The sequence below is a fragment of the Protomyctophum bolini genome, assembly GCF_963924005.1.
Source record: "Protomyctophum bolini genome assembly, chromosome: 21".
Taxonomy (NCBI): Eukaryota; Metazoa; Chordata; class Actinopteri; order Myctophiformes; family Myctophidae; genus Protomyctophum; species Protomyctophum bolini.
The window spans coordinates 33627271-33637848 of record NC_137882.1 but is presented as its reverse complement, the minus strand read 5'-3'; the positions used below and the strand labels follow the sequence as shown (position 1 = coordinate 33637848).

At 43.2% G+C, this 10578-nt stretch overlaps 1 long non-coding RNA gene across 1 annotated transcript; it reads left to right on the top strand.

The window, feature by feature from the left end:
- The first annotated feature begins 1369 nt into the window (after nt 1–1369).
- Nucleotides 1370–3399, top strand: LOC308335970. Its single transcript, XR_013966103.1, has 3 exons — nt 1370–1510; nt 2468–2647; nt 3278–3399. It is a non-coding gene; the product is annotated as an uncharacterized lncRNA (long non-coding RNA).
- The last annotated feature ends 7179 nt before the right edge of the window (nt 3400–10578 follow it).

Below are 10578 nucleotides of genomic sequence, written 5' to 3'. Positions count from 1 at the left end.
CCTATAGAATCGGTCTCAGATTCGAATGGGTTCAATTAGATGAACATATACAGTAGGCCTAACTTACAGTAGGTGAGATTACATGCCAGCACATTTTATTTAATCCCAGCCTTCCCTGTCTCGAACTGAGAACAATACAATCTACCTCAGTTGACTTCATTTGTGACACGATCTACTTAATTTGACATGGAAATGACGGCCAACGGTTCCTCTCCATTTCACTGGACAGATAAGCAATGAGCTCCTCTTTGATACGTGTTTCTGCACCAGACACCCGGTCGGCGCTCAGCTCGAGTCAAATGGAGTTTTATTAGTCAAGCACATGATAGCAGAACAGACAATGATGGCTTTTTTCTCTGAGAGCACAACCATTACAATACAATTGCAATTAAAATACAATACAATACAAACCACCATTACAATACAAACAACACAGTAGAGTGAGATATAAAGTAAAAATCACACCTGTGTGAAGTGAGGGGCGCTCTTATCATTTTTCACAACGGGTGCTAATGTTTGTTTTAGTCTGTTGTATTCAACACAAACATTACATTTCTCTTTATCGTCTATGAGGCGTTTCCTGAAACAAGCATCATTGAAAAACAAACATTAAAGCTGTATATAGGAGGGGCTAGGGCCCCTCAAAGATGTAAATACAAAATAAATGTAGCCTACCAATTAACATTACAGACTAATACAGTGTAAAACATATGGTTTAATACCCATTTAGACCTGAGGACGATTCTAAAAAAATGGCTTCTAGTTTTCTGAAAAACCTCATGTTTCTGTCAGTCGTTCTCAAACATTTTCATGTCAAGGACCCCCAGGATTATATGTATTGGCTGCGGACCCCCATCTGAAAATATGTAGTTCCAGGGACCCCAGGGACCCCCCCCCCCAGAAGCAAACATTTGAGTTGAAAACGTTCGCTCTGAAAGAATATATATTCAAAGATTTGTACTACATTTTTACATATTTTTCAAAAATAGCTCTTGTAGATCTGCTATTTTCCAATAGCTAAAGTATAACATAATGCTTAAAACACCAAAAGGGGTTCTTAATAGAGACACAGGACTGCATGTAATGAAAGTGTGCAGTCAGACAAAGGGACTGAAGACCAGAACAAAGACCAAAGGTGTTTCTGTTGAATTTCCATGAAAAACAGGAGAGGGAGCAAATAGAGTTGTATATAGTAGCCAGTAAACGTGTTCATATAGGCAAAGCTGGACATCTTTGTTTGCGATAAAACTCTCCCCCAGCTCTCTTCACGTGCATGCAAATGTGCGATAGCGCGTGCCTTGTCTGATGAAACCCTGTATAAGAGAGATCACGAGGAGCTGTGTTTCCAGAAGCTCTTCCAGAACCTTGACTTCAGTCACTGAGGAGGACATCATCCCTGACACATCATCAACACTCGGAGGACTCGTCCAGCTAATTGTCCACCATGGAGAAGACCAGGTCTATCACCCTTCTGCTTCTATGTCTGGCTCTGACCACTGTGCTCTGCAAGGTAAGTGCTGCTCTTGTTCAAGGTCAAATTGTCAGGTAATTAAATGGCAGAGGTTGGACAAAATGATTCTGACAGGACATTAGGTCTACTAACCAGGATAAAACATTACGCTAATCTGCTCACTGCTAATACCTTAATCCAAGATGGCCCTATTAATAACCTATTATAAGGAAATATTTTCTAAATGTCATTATGACATTATGACACCACTAGGGGGTTTTCATGATTAATCCATTCCAAGCATTAGTTTTGCACAAAAAAACACTCCTTGGGCTAAAAACGTCCATAAATGTGATGAGGTCAGCACATTTGGTTGGCTATGGCCGAATATGAATGAAAGTTATGCCTTATAATAGGTTATCAATAGGGCAGTCTTGGATTAAGGCAACATTTAGAGTATTAGCAGTGAGAATATTTTATCCTGGCTAGTAGAGCTAATGTCAGAATCAGTTGAGAAACAAAATAATCCAATGTTGTCCTGAGAGAACTACTACTATTATTTATTAATTAGTAATAAAATAATCCAATGTTGTCCAACCTGAGAGGACTAAAAGGTTCTTCTTTATGGTTGTATCTTATGTATACAGATACATGTGGAGCAAGTCAAAGTGTAACGCTTAGTTTAGTTTGGCTTCTTTACCCATTTAATGGCATTTAGCTATCTCTCTGACACCCAATTTATATTGTAAAATCAATGTTAATTTAACTCTGAGAGTGTACACATTTCTTTACACATTTTGTACACTCTCAGAGTTACAGACCCATAAGGGTCCATTTGGTTCCAAGCTGTGTACCCCCTGGAACTCCCTCAAGGATCCCTGGGGGTCCCCGGACCACACTTTGGGAATCACTGTACGCTACATTATATGTACCCACAACTGTTAGGAGAGAGAAACAGCACCATCTACTGTTGCCCTCCTGGATTTTAACTTGATATTTCATTATTCACTTTTCTAGACTATAGCCACAGAGCCAGAAGGACCAGAAGACCAAACCAGGGAATCTGTTGAGACGAGGGGACTGGGAGGAGGTGAATCAGTTGAGACGATCGGAGGAGGTGAATCTGTTGAGACAGAGGGAGGAGATGGATCTGTTGAGACAAAGGGAGGAGATGGATCTGTTGAGAAGAGGGGATGGGTAAGGTATCCCACTTATTAATACATGGCTACTTAATAAATAATAAAAGTATTCCATAAGGGATGAAATAACACACTGCTGAATTCAGCAATTGACCAATCAGAACCAAGCATTCAACCAAGCCGTGTAATAAATGCACATAACCTTCACATTGTTATGCATTGTTAGCTTGTAAATCTTTTCTATGTTGAGACCGGCATGCAATGTATTATAATGAGAGGGGTCATAACGCTTACAAATGACCATAAGCTACATTTGATGGCATATACACGAACAATAAAGCAAGCACATTGATAAGAAAGTGCTGTCTAAATAATTACCTATATTAACTTATAATGCAGTCATTTTTCCATTACTTCCATATTATATTATGGATGTCCCGATCGCTTACGATCCGATCCCGATACCTCAATTTCTGTGTTATCCGATACCGAATACAGATACCAGTGTTGTGATCTCATGTTGTGTTTATAGCTATCTATCTATATATCTGGTGTTGTGTTTATAGCTATATATACACACACACACACACACACACACACACACACACACACACACACACGCTTTCCTCTGAGGTGGAAAGCCTGGTGACATGTGAATGACTGCAACATTTCTGTGTCTTTATTCCAGGGAGAGGTTGGTGGAGCGCTGGGGCATGCGCTGGGGCATGCGGCAGGGCATTGGTTTGGTTAGGGGTCTCTGTGGCTCCAGCTCTTAAGTAAACAGAAAATAAACTGTTATCATAAATAATATTTGTGGGTCTGCTCTTTCTTTGTTTCTTTTAGAACAGTGGTATTTCTGAAAAATGTGAATATTAAAGATATTTTGGGGTGAAAGTGAAAGAAAGAAATATATATATATATATATAATATATATATACAAAATAAATCCACATCTTTACCACTAGAGGGTGCACCCCCATTTGAAACGCATTTGTGCAAGGGACCCTTCCATGAGAGATTTAATACAGAATTCTGCAACTGTCTATCTGTACTGTAGTTGGTGAGAGTTTAGCGTGAAACCTATGATCTCAATAATCATTATTTTACAATGTCTCATTGGGCTAACGAATAGTCGATGAAATACTATTCAAATTAAACTATTCCAAATTTTGCCTTGGAACCCCCTCAAGAACCCCTGGAGGTCCTCAGACCCCACGGTGAGAACCACTGCTTTACAACATTTACAACATCCACAGGCAAAGCCTGTAGCTGGGCTTAAAGGTATATTCAGCGATTTCACTTAATTCAAATATCACTTTTTTGTTTTGTTGTGATAATCCTCTCTACTATATAGTGTGCTGACCATATAAGGAGTTCTTCCCTGTCCCCAGTTAACCCCTGGGGGTTTTTGACTCTCTATCCTGATTGGACGAAAGGCTTTGGGTACCAGCCAAAAACGAAACCTACGGTTTTTTGAGTGAAATCACTGAATATACCTTTAAATTAAAGATGAGAAGGTTATGATTCCACGAATGCATGTGTTGAATCATGTAGTATTTCAAAAAAGTATTAGAAATGCATTGAATTCAGATATACAGTAATAAAACATAATATAACCCCTCTATACCTGCACCGCTCAAGATGGTGTTCATTTTAAAGTGCGACCTACACACAAAAGTGCTCTGCAAATTTATTTTTGCTGTGGGTTCTTCGTCAAAAAATTATGGAGTCGTGCCATCTGGCGCACTGCATGACATATACCCATTTGTCACCAGCAAAACGGTGACGATGAAGGACGATGAAGACAGCTTGAATTAGCCGACAAACATATATCGTTTTAACCCATTCTGAACGGGAACCCATTTTGGTGTTAGCATTATGCTATGCTTTAGCTATTGAAAAATAGCAGATCTACAAGCTCATAGCTTGAGCTATGAGCTTGTAGGTCTGCTATTTTTGAAAAATCAAAGAACGACTGACATTTTTAGAATCTGATCTCAGGTCAGAATGGGTTAATCAGACCATGTGTGTGTCCAGTGGAAACCTCGTATTTTCTTCTAATAAAGTTGTCATTTTCTCTTGTTCCCCCCCCCCCCCTGGCCCCAACACATGTAAAACATCTTTGAGTATCAAGAAAAGCGCTATATAAATCCCAGATATTATTATTATTATTATGATGACAAAATCCCCACTGAAGCTCAGGCTCGTCCAACACCATTCCGATTGTGAATGTGATAATTCTAAAATAAAAGTGTGTGTTTGTGTCTGTCATTAAAAAAAAGCACATCATTGATGCACTGCTACAGAGCCAACCATTACCTGACTTCACCATGATCGAAATAATAAGGAGAGAGAACAAACAACAAGATCTATAGAAGAGCTCAAAAACAAGAGAAAAAATAAAAAAATCAACCCTAACCCTAATTTATATATTCTTTCTTTTTAAATTATTAAGCTGAATTGATTTCTGAATTGATTTCAAAGACAGATATTGTACTTCTGACTCCACTACATTTCTAGGAATGGAAAAGGTACATTATTAATTAACCACTTGAGCCCTATTTCAAATATAGTGATGACAATCTACAAGCTTGAGCTTGTATAGACCGGCTATTTTCACTTTTAGGCCTATTGTTATCTTTTGTGCGTGCATAAGCATTGATATTACAAAGATTAATTTAAAAAAAAAATTGACAGAGCAACTTTCACTTGTAGTGGAGCGATATTTTGGCCAGGAGTATCTATCTATACTTTGACTCCAGGGTTGAGCACATTGTCCTGGGTTTGATTCCCACTGGGGACGCTGTGGGCGTGTTCTCTCCTCCGCTTCATCAGTGCCCATACCCGAGGCGGGGTTGGCGAAAGGGCCTTTCTGTGTGGAGTTTGCATGTTCTCCCCGTGTCCCCTAGGGTAGGTACCTGCACAAAAAACATGCAGTAATCCTGGTCTCTAAACTACCTCCCCCTGGCCAGCCGGGGTGCCTGATGGAGGGTAAAGGAACTGGTCGGAATAACGTGTTCCTTCCACGTGCTACGTCCAGCCGGGGAAACTATCAGGTGAAAACAAGCAGCTTGGACTCCTCATGCATAGAAGGAAGCATGAGGTCAGTCCGCTGCCCCCCCCCCCCCCAGGTTGGCAGAGGACGTGTAGCGCCCAGGATTACATTAGTTAATTGACACTGGGTGAAAAAATGGTTTGCCAAAACCGTGGGATAAAAATTACGATTAAAAAAGAAAAAATGCATTATAGTTTTCTTTTTCGTTTTTTGTCTTGAGAGATTACAATTTTCATAATACATTATAATGCATTTCTTGATTGCTTCAATTGCCGAACACATTATACATTTTTTTTGCAATGATCATGTAGTGTAGAACATAATATCCAGAGAAAATGAAATACGTAGGCCTACATGCAGTGTCTGGAACTAAAACATACACGCGCACGCACGCACACACACACACACACAGACGGACGGAGTGCAAAACATACTCTCTCCCCATGCCTTCGGCCTGGTGAAGACAACACAGATTGAAATGAATGCATTCAAAAAGATCAAAACAGTGTAACGAGACATTTTACTCAAAAAGCCTAGATGGTGCAGTGCAAGTTTGTGGAGTCTGTGAATGGCATCATCGTCAGTATTAATAACCCTGTCAAAAGTTGCACTTTTGACAGCCTTAGAAGACATTGGCTTAAAAGCCTTTATTTATAACTTGTCACAAATGCCTGTCTAATATGTAGGCTACATTTGGACTGTTTTTTATTGGATGTATATTGTATTGTGTTTTGTATGTTTCTCTATGGACCCTGAGTCTGCAATAAAGGCATTAATTAATTAATTATCAAAGAGGAGCTAACTTCTTATCAGGTGACCCATCATTTGCATTTCAAACCAAGTCAATGTATCACAATGATCTCAATACTGCAAATACGAGGTGTTGCTTGTCTTGTTGTTCTCCAGTTGAGGTCTTGTAAATCTACAATGTCTGTAGATCCATAATAATAGCAGTGTTGATTTTGGCAGCACATTTTGATTTTAGTTTTAGTCATAGTCTCTTCAATAGTTTTCATTTAGTTTTAGTCACATTTTAGTCGACTGTTTTTATAGTTGCTGAAAATAGACGATCTACAAGCTCACAAGGTATCGCGCTGCGACGCATTGTGAGCTTATAGATCTGCTATTTTCAGCATGCAACCAAGTGTAAAATGACTTATAGATCTCTTGTCCACTAGTCCCTTCCTAACATTTTAGTCTAGTTTTTATTTGTTGACGAAATCGTCAGTATATTTAGTCTTTAATAGTTTTAGTCATCATAGCTTAGTTTTCATGTAGTTTCCATTTAGTTTTCGTTAGTGGAAAAAGGTAGTCGACAAACTTAGTTTTAGTCGACGAAAACAACACTGGTGTGCAACTGTGCATGACTGTGAAATCAGACAATGAGCAGAACTCTGAACAAAGTTCCATGAAGTGATCAATGGACTCATTTATGTGTGTCTCAGTGATCAGATACTATAGTGAAAATATCAGATCTACAAGCTCCCAACGAGCCGCAATGTGACGTGTTGTGAACCTGTTGATCATCTATTTTCACAACTTATTTTTGGGGGAGATTTATTTATGAAATTATGAAATATATATTGTGGGAGGTCGGGTGGGAGATACAACTCAGAGTGCAGTTTCAGGGGTTAGACACACGATGGCGCCCCTTGCTTTATTTCTCCAACAGATTCAAACAACGTCAGTTTTCACAAACAGAACTCAGTCAGTAATATTCTTTGCATGAGGTCCCGGCTCCGAGGCGGGAGTCGTCACTGCAGAGGATGAGAGGGGATGTTAGCATACGGTCAGAGCACAAGGTAAGTACAAAGTTGGGGCCTGAGACACCCGGTCTAGGCAGTCTACCAACTAGACCTTTGTATAACTCTTTCTCTTCTTCTTTTCCAGGTTCCAGAGGAGGCCAGGAGGCTCCCCCGGAGGTAGGTAAGGGGGTGCGTATCTTTCTCTATCCACACGGCACAGAAGAGTACTTTAGAGTAGAAGTACTCGGATACGGGGTGGTGAGTAATTAGAGTAAAAGTACTTGGTATGGTACCGGGCGGGGATGGTACGGAGGGCCCCTTAGGCTCGGCCAACAGGAAGATACACAAGCATTTATATTCTTATTTCTCTCTATCTACTGGGTGGCCGTGTCGGTACGACAAGGCAGTCAGGGGGTTAACACAAAGTAAGCGCTCTAGTTTCTAACGGTCTTCTTTCACCGGGCCTGGCGGCGCAAGCCAACTTAAAGTCTCTTCAAGGGTGAAATAAACATAACACGGGCCTGTCTTCTTTCACAGGGTGTACGTGACACTTTATCTAGAGCCTGCTAGCTTCCATTAGTCTCTACGGGGTTATCTTCATTCCACAATCTTCAGTGTACAACACCACGGTGACACTCTTCATTCACAGTCTTCATTTAGCATCGACAGGGTGACTTCCTTCATTCACAATCTTCGTTATTATCCTTAGCTGCTCATTTGCCACTATGAGTGCCTCTTCTTAATAACACGGGTGATAGATAGTGAACGGTTTGTCTTACTGCGACCTTATGGAGCTGTGGGGCTGCCGTTTCCATACGGGGGTCCCGTCTTCCGCACTCGTCCCCGATACGAGCCAGGTGGGTCTCCAGTATGCATGCGGCTCTCCGTGTATACTTGTCTATGGGGGGCACACGCTCCTGCGTGTGCTTCCAGCCCCACTCCTACAAGCCATCCAACGCCGAGTGGACGGCATATGCTGCGCGAGCGTCTGTGTGTAGCAGGGATCTGATACTGCTAGGTGCGCAGGCTGTTTATAAAGGGCGCGGCTGACAGGCTGCGGCTGTCGTTAATTGCTAACCCGGGCGGCGGCCGGAATGAGCCGCAGCTGATTTAGAATTGCTCTGGGATAGTACACTAAATCTATGACACGGCCGTGGGCGTGCCTGGTTGCCATGGGAACTCGCCCCTCCCCCTGAGGTGAGACCTGACAGACTCCACACACTCCCCCCCTAAGTTTCTTGCTACTGCAAGGAGCTTGACTACTTTCCTCACCTTCGTAGAGTCTTGAGAGCGCGTCCACGTGGTTCATTTTGTTCCCGGGCCTGTGCTCCCGCCGGCGCTCTCTGTTTCTACTACTACTACTAAAGGCTGTCTTCTTTAAATTGCTTGTCACCATCAGACTCAGATTCATCTTCCAGTGTCTCCTCATCTGAAGAGAAATCTTCCCCAGAAGAGTAGTTGGCTGTGATTTGGGCCAAGAGCATTTTCTTAGCAATTCTATTTTCAGGGTCATCATCTTCCTCTGCTGCCCAAGAGGGCCCAGAATGGGACTGCTCCTCATCCCCGGATGACTGAGGATGGAATGTCGCTGCTCCCTGCAGGGACACATCCTCTGTGATTGGCTTCATCTTCTGGACATCTGCGTCACTCTCAGAATCCAAGTCCGCGTCGGGTTCCTCATCGCTCGACGAGGCAGAGGTGTCCATTTCCTTCTCCTGCGACCTGGTTACATTTTCAGACTTCCTGGTTTGTCGTCTACCCTCCTTCGAGTCGTGTCTCTTCATCAAGCAAGACCGGATTTTATTCCGGTCTTTCATTTCATTCGGCACGTTTTTGTCGTCACTAGAGGAATCCGTGCCTCTGCCTCTCTGAACCTTGGCTCTTCGGTCAGCCCCGTCGGACTCAGAGGAACAATCCGCGACTTTGCGCTTGCGGTGAAGCCTCTCTGGTGGCGTCCTAGTGAGCGCAAAGAGACATTTCTTTGCCACGTGCGTCGATCCCTTCTCGTCGTCGTCGGTCGGGGGATCGTCGGAGCTGTGTGCCATGGCTGACCGCTGAAGTAGAACAGCAGGAACCTCATCTGAATCGGAGTCCTCTCTCAGTCTGCTAAACCCTCCGTCTTCGGCCTCGTTGGCCGTCTTTGTGGCAGGGCTATCCTCGGGGGTCTGCTTGGAGAGGACGGCGTTGGGGGTCCTAGGGACATCGCCGTGTCGGTCTAGCCTGCGGACAACTTCCTGCACAGCGTTCTGTAGTTCCGTCTGACTTCGGAGAAGGGCGGCCAATTCGAGGCTGGCCATGTTTAGGCGGTGGTTGAGATCAGATGAATACCCACATTCTCCACCATATGTGGGAGGTCGGGTGGGAGATACAACTCAGAGTGCAGTTTCAGGGGTTAGACACACGATGGCGCCCCTTGCTTTATTTCTCCAACAGATTCAAACAACGTCAGTTTTCACAAACAGAACTCAGTCAGTAATATTCTTTGCATGAGGTCCCGGCTCCGAGGCGGGAGTCGTCACTGCAGAGGATGAGAGGGGATGTTAGCATACGGTCAGAGCACAAGGTAAGTACAAAGTTGGGGCCTGAGACACCCGGTCTAGGCAGTCTACCAACTAGACCTTTGTATAACTCTTTCTCTTCTTCTTTTCCAGGTTCCAGAGGAGGCCAGGAGGCTCCCCCGGAGGTAGGTAAGGGGGTGCGTATCTTTCTCTATCCACACGGCACAGAAGAGTACTTTAGAGTAGAAGTACTCGGATACGGGGTGGTGAGTAATTAGAGTAAAAGTACTTGGTATGGTACCGGGCGGGGATGGTACGGAGGGCCCCTTAGGCTCGGCCAACAGGAAGATACACAAGCATTTATATTCTTATTTCTCTCTATCTACTGGGTGGCCGTGTCGGTACGACAAGGCAGTCAGGGGGTTAACACAAAGTAAGCGCTCTAGTTTCTAACGGTCTTCTTTCACCGGGCCTGGCGGCGCAAGCCAACTTAAAGTCTCTTCAAGGGTGAAATAAACATAACACGGGCCTGTCTTCTTTCACAGGGTGTACGTGACACTTTATCTAGAGCCTGCTAGCTTCCATTAGTCTCTACGGGGTTATCTTCATTCCACAATCTTCAGTGTACAACACCACGGTGACACTCTTCATTCACAGTCTTCATTTAGCATCGACAGGGTGACTTCCTTCA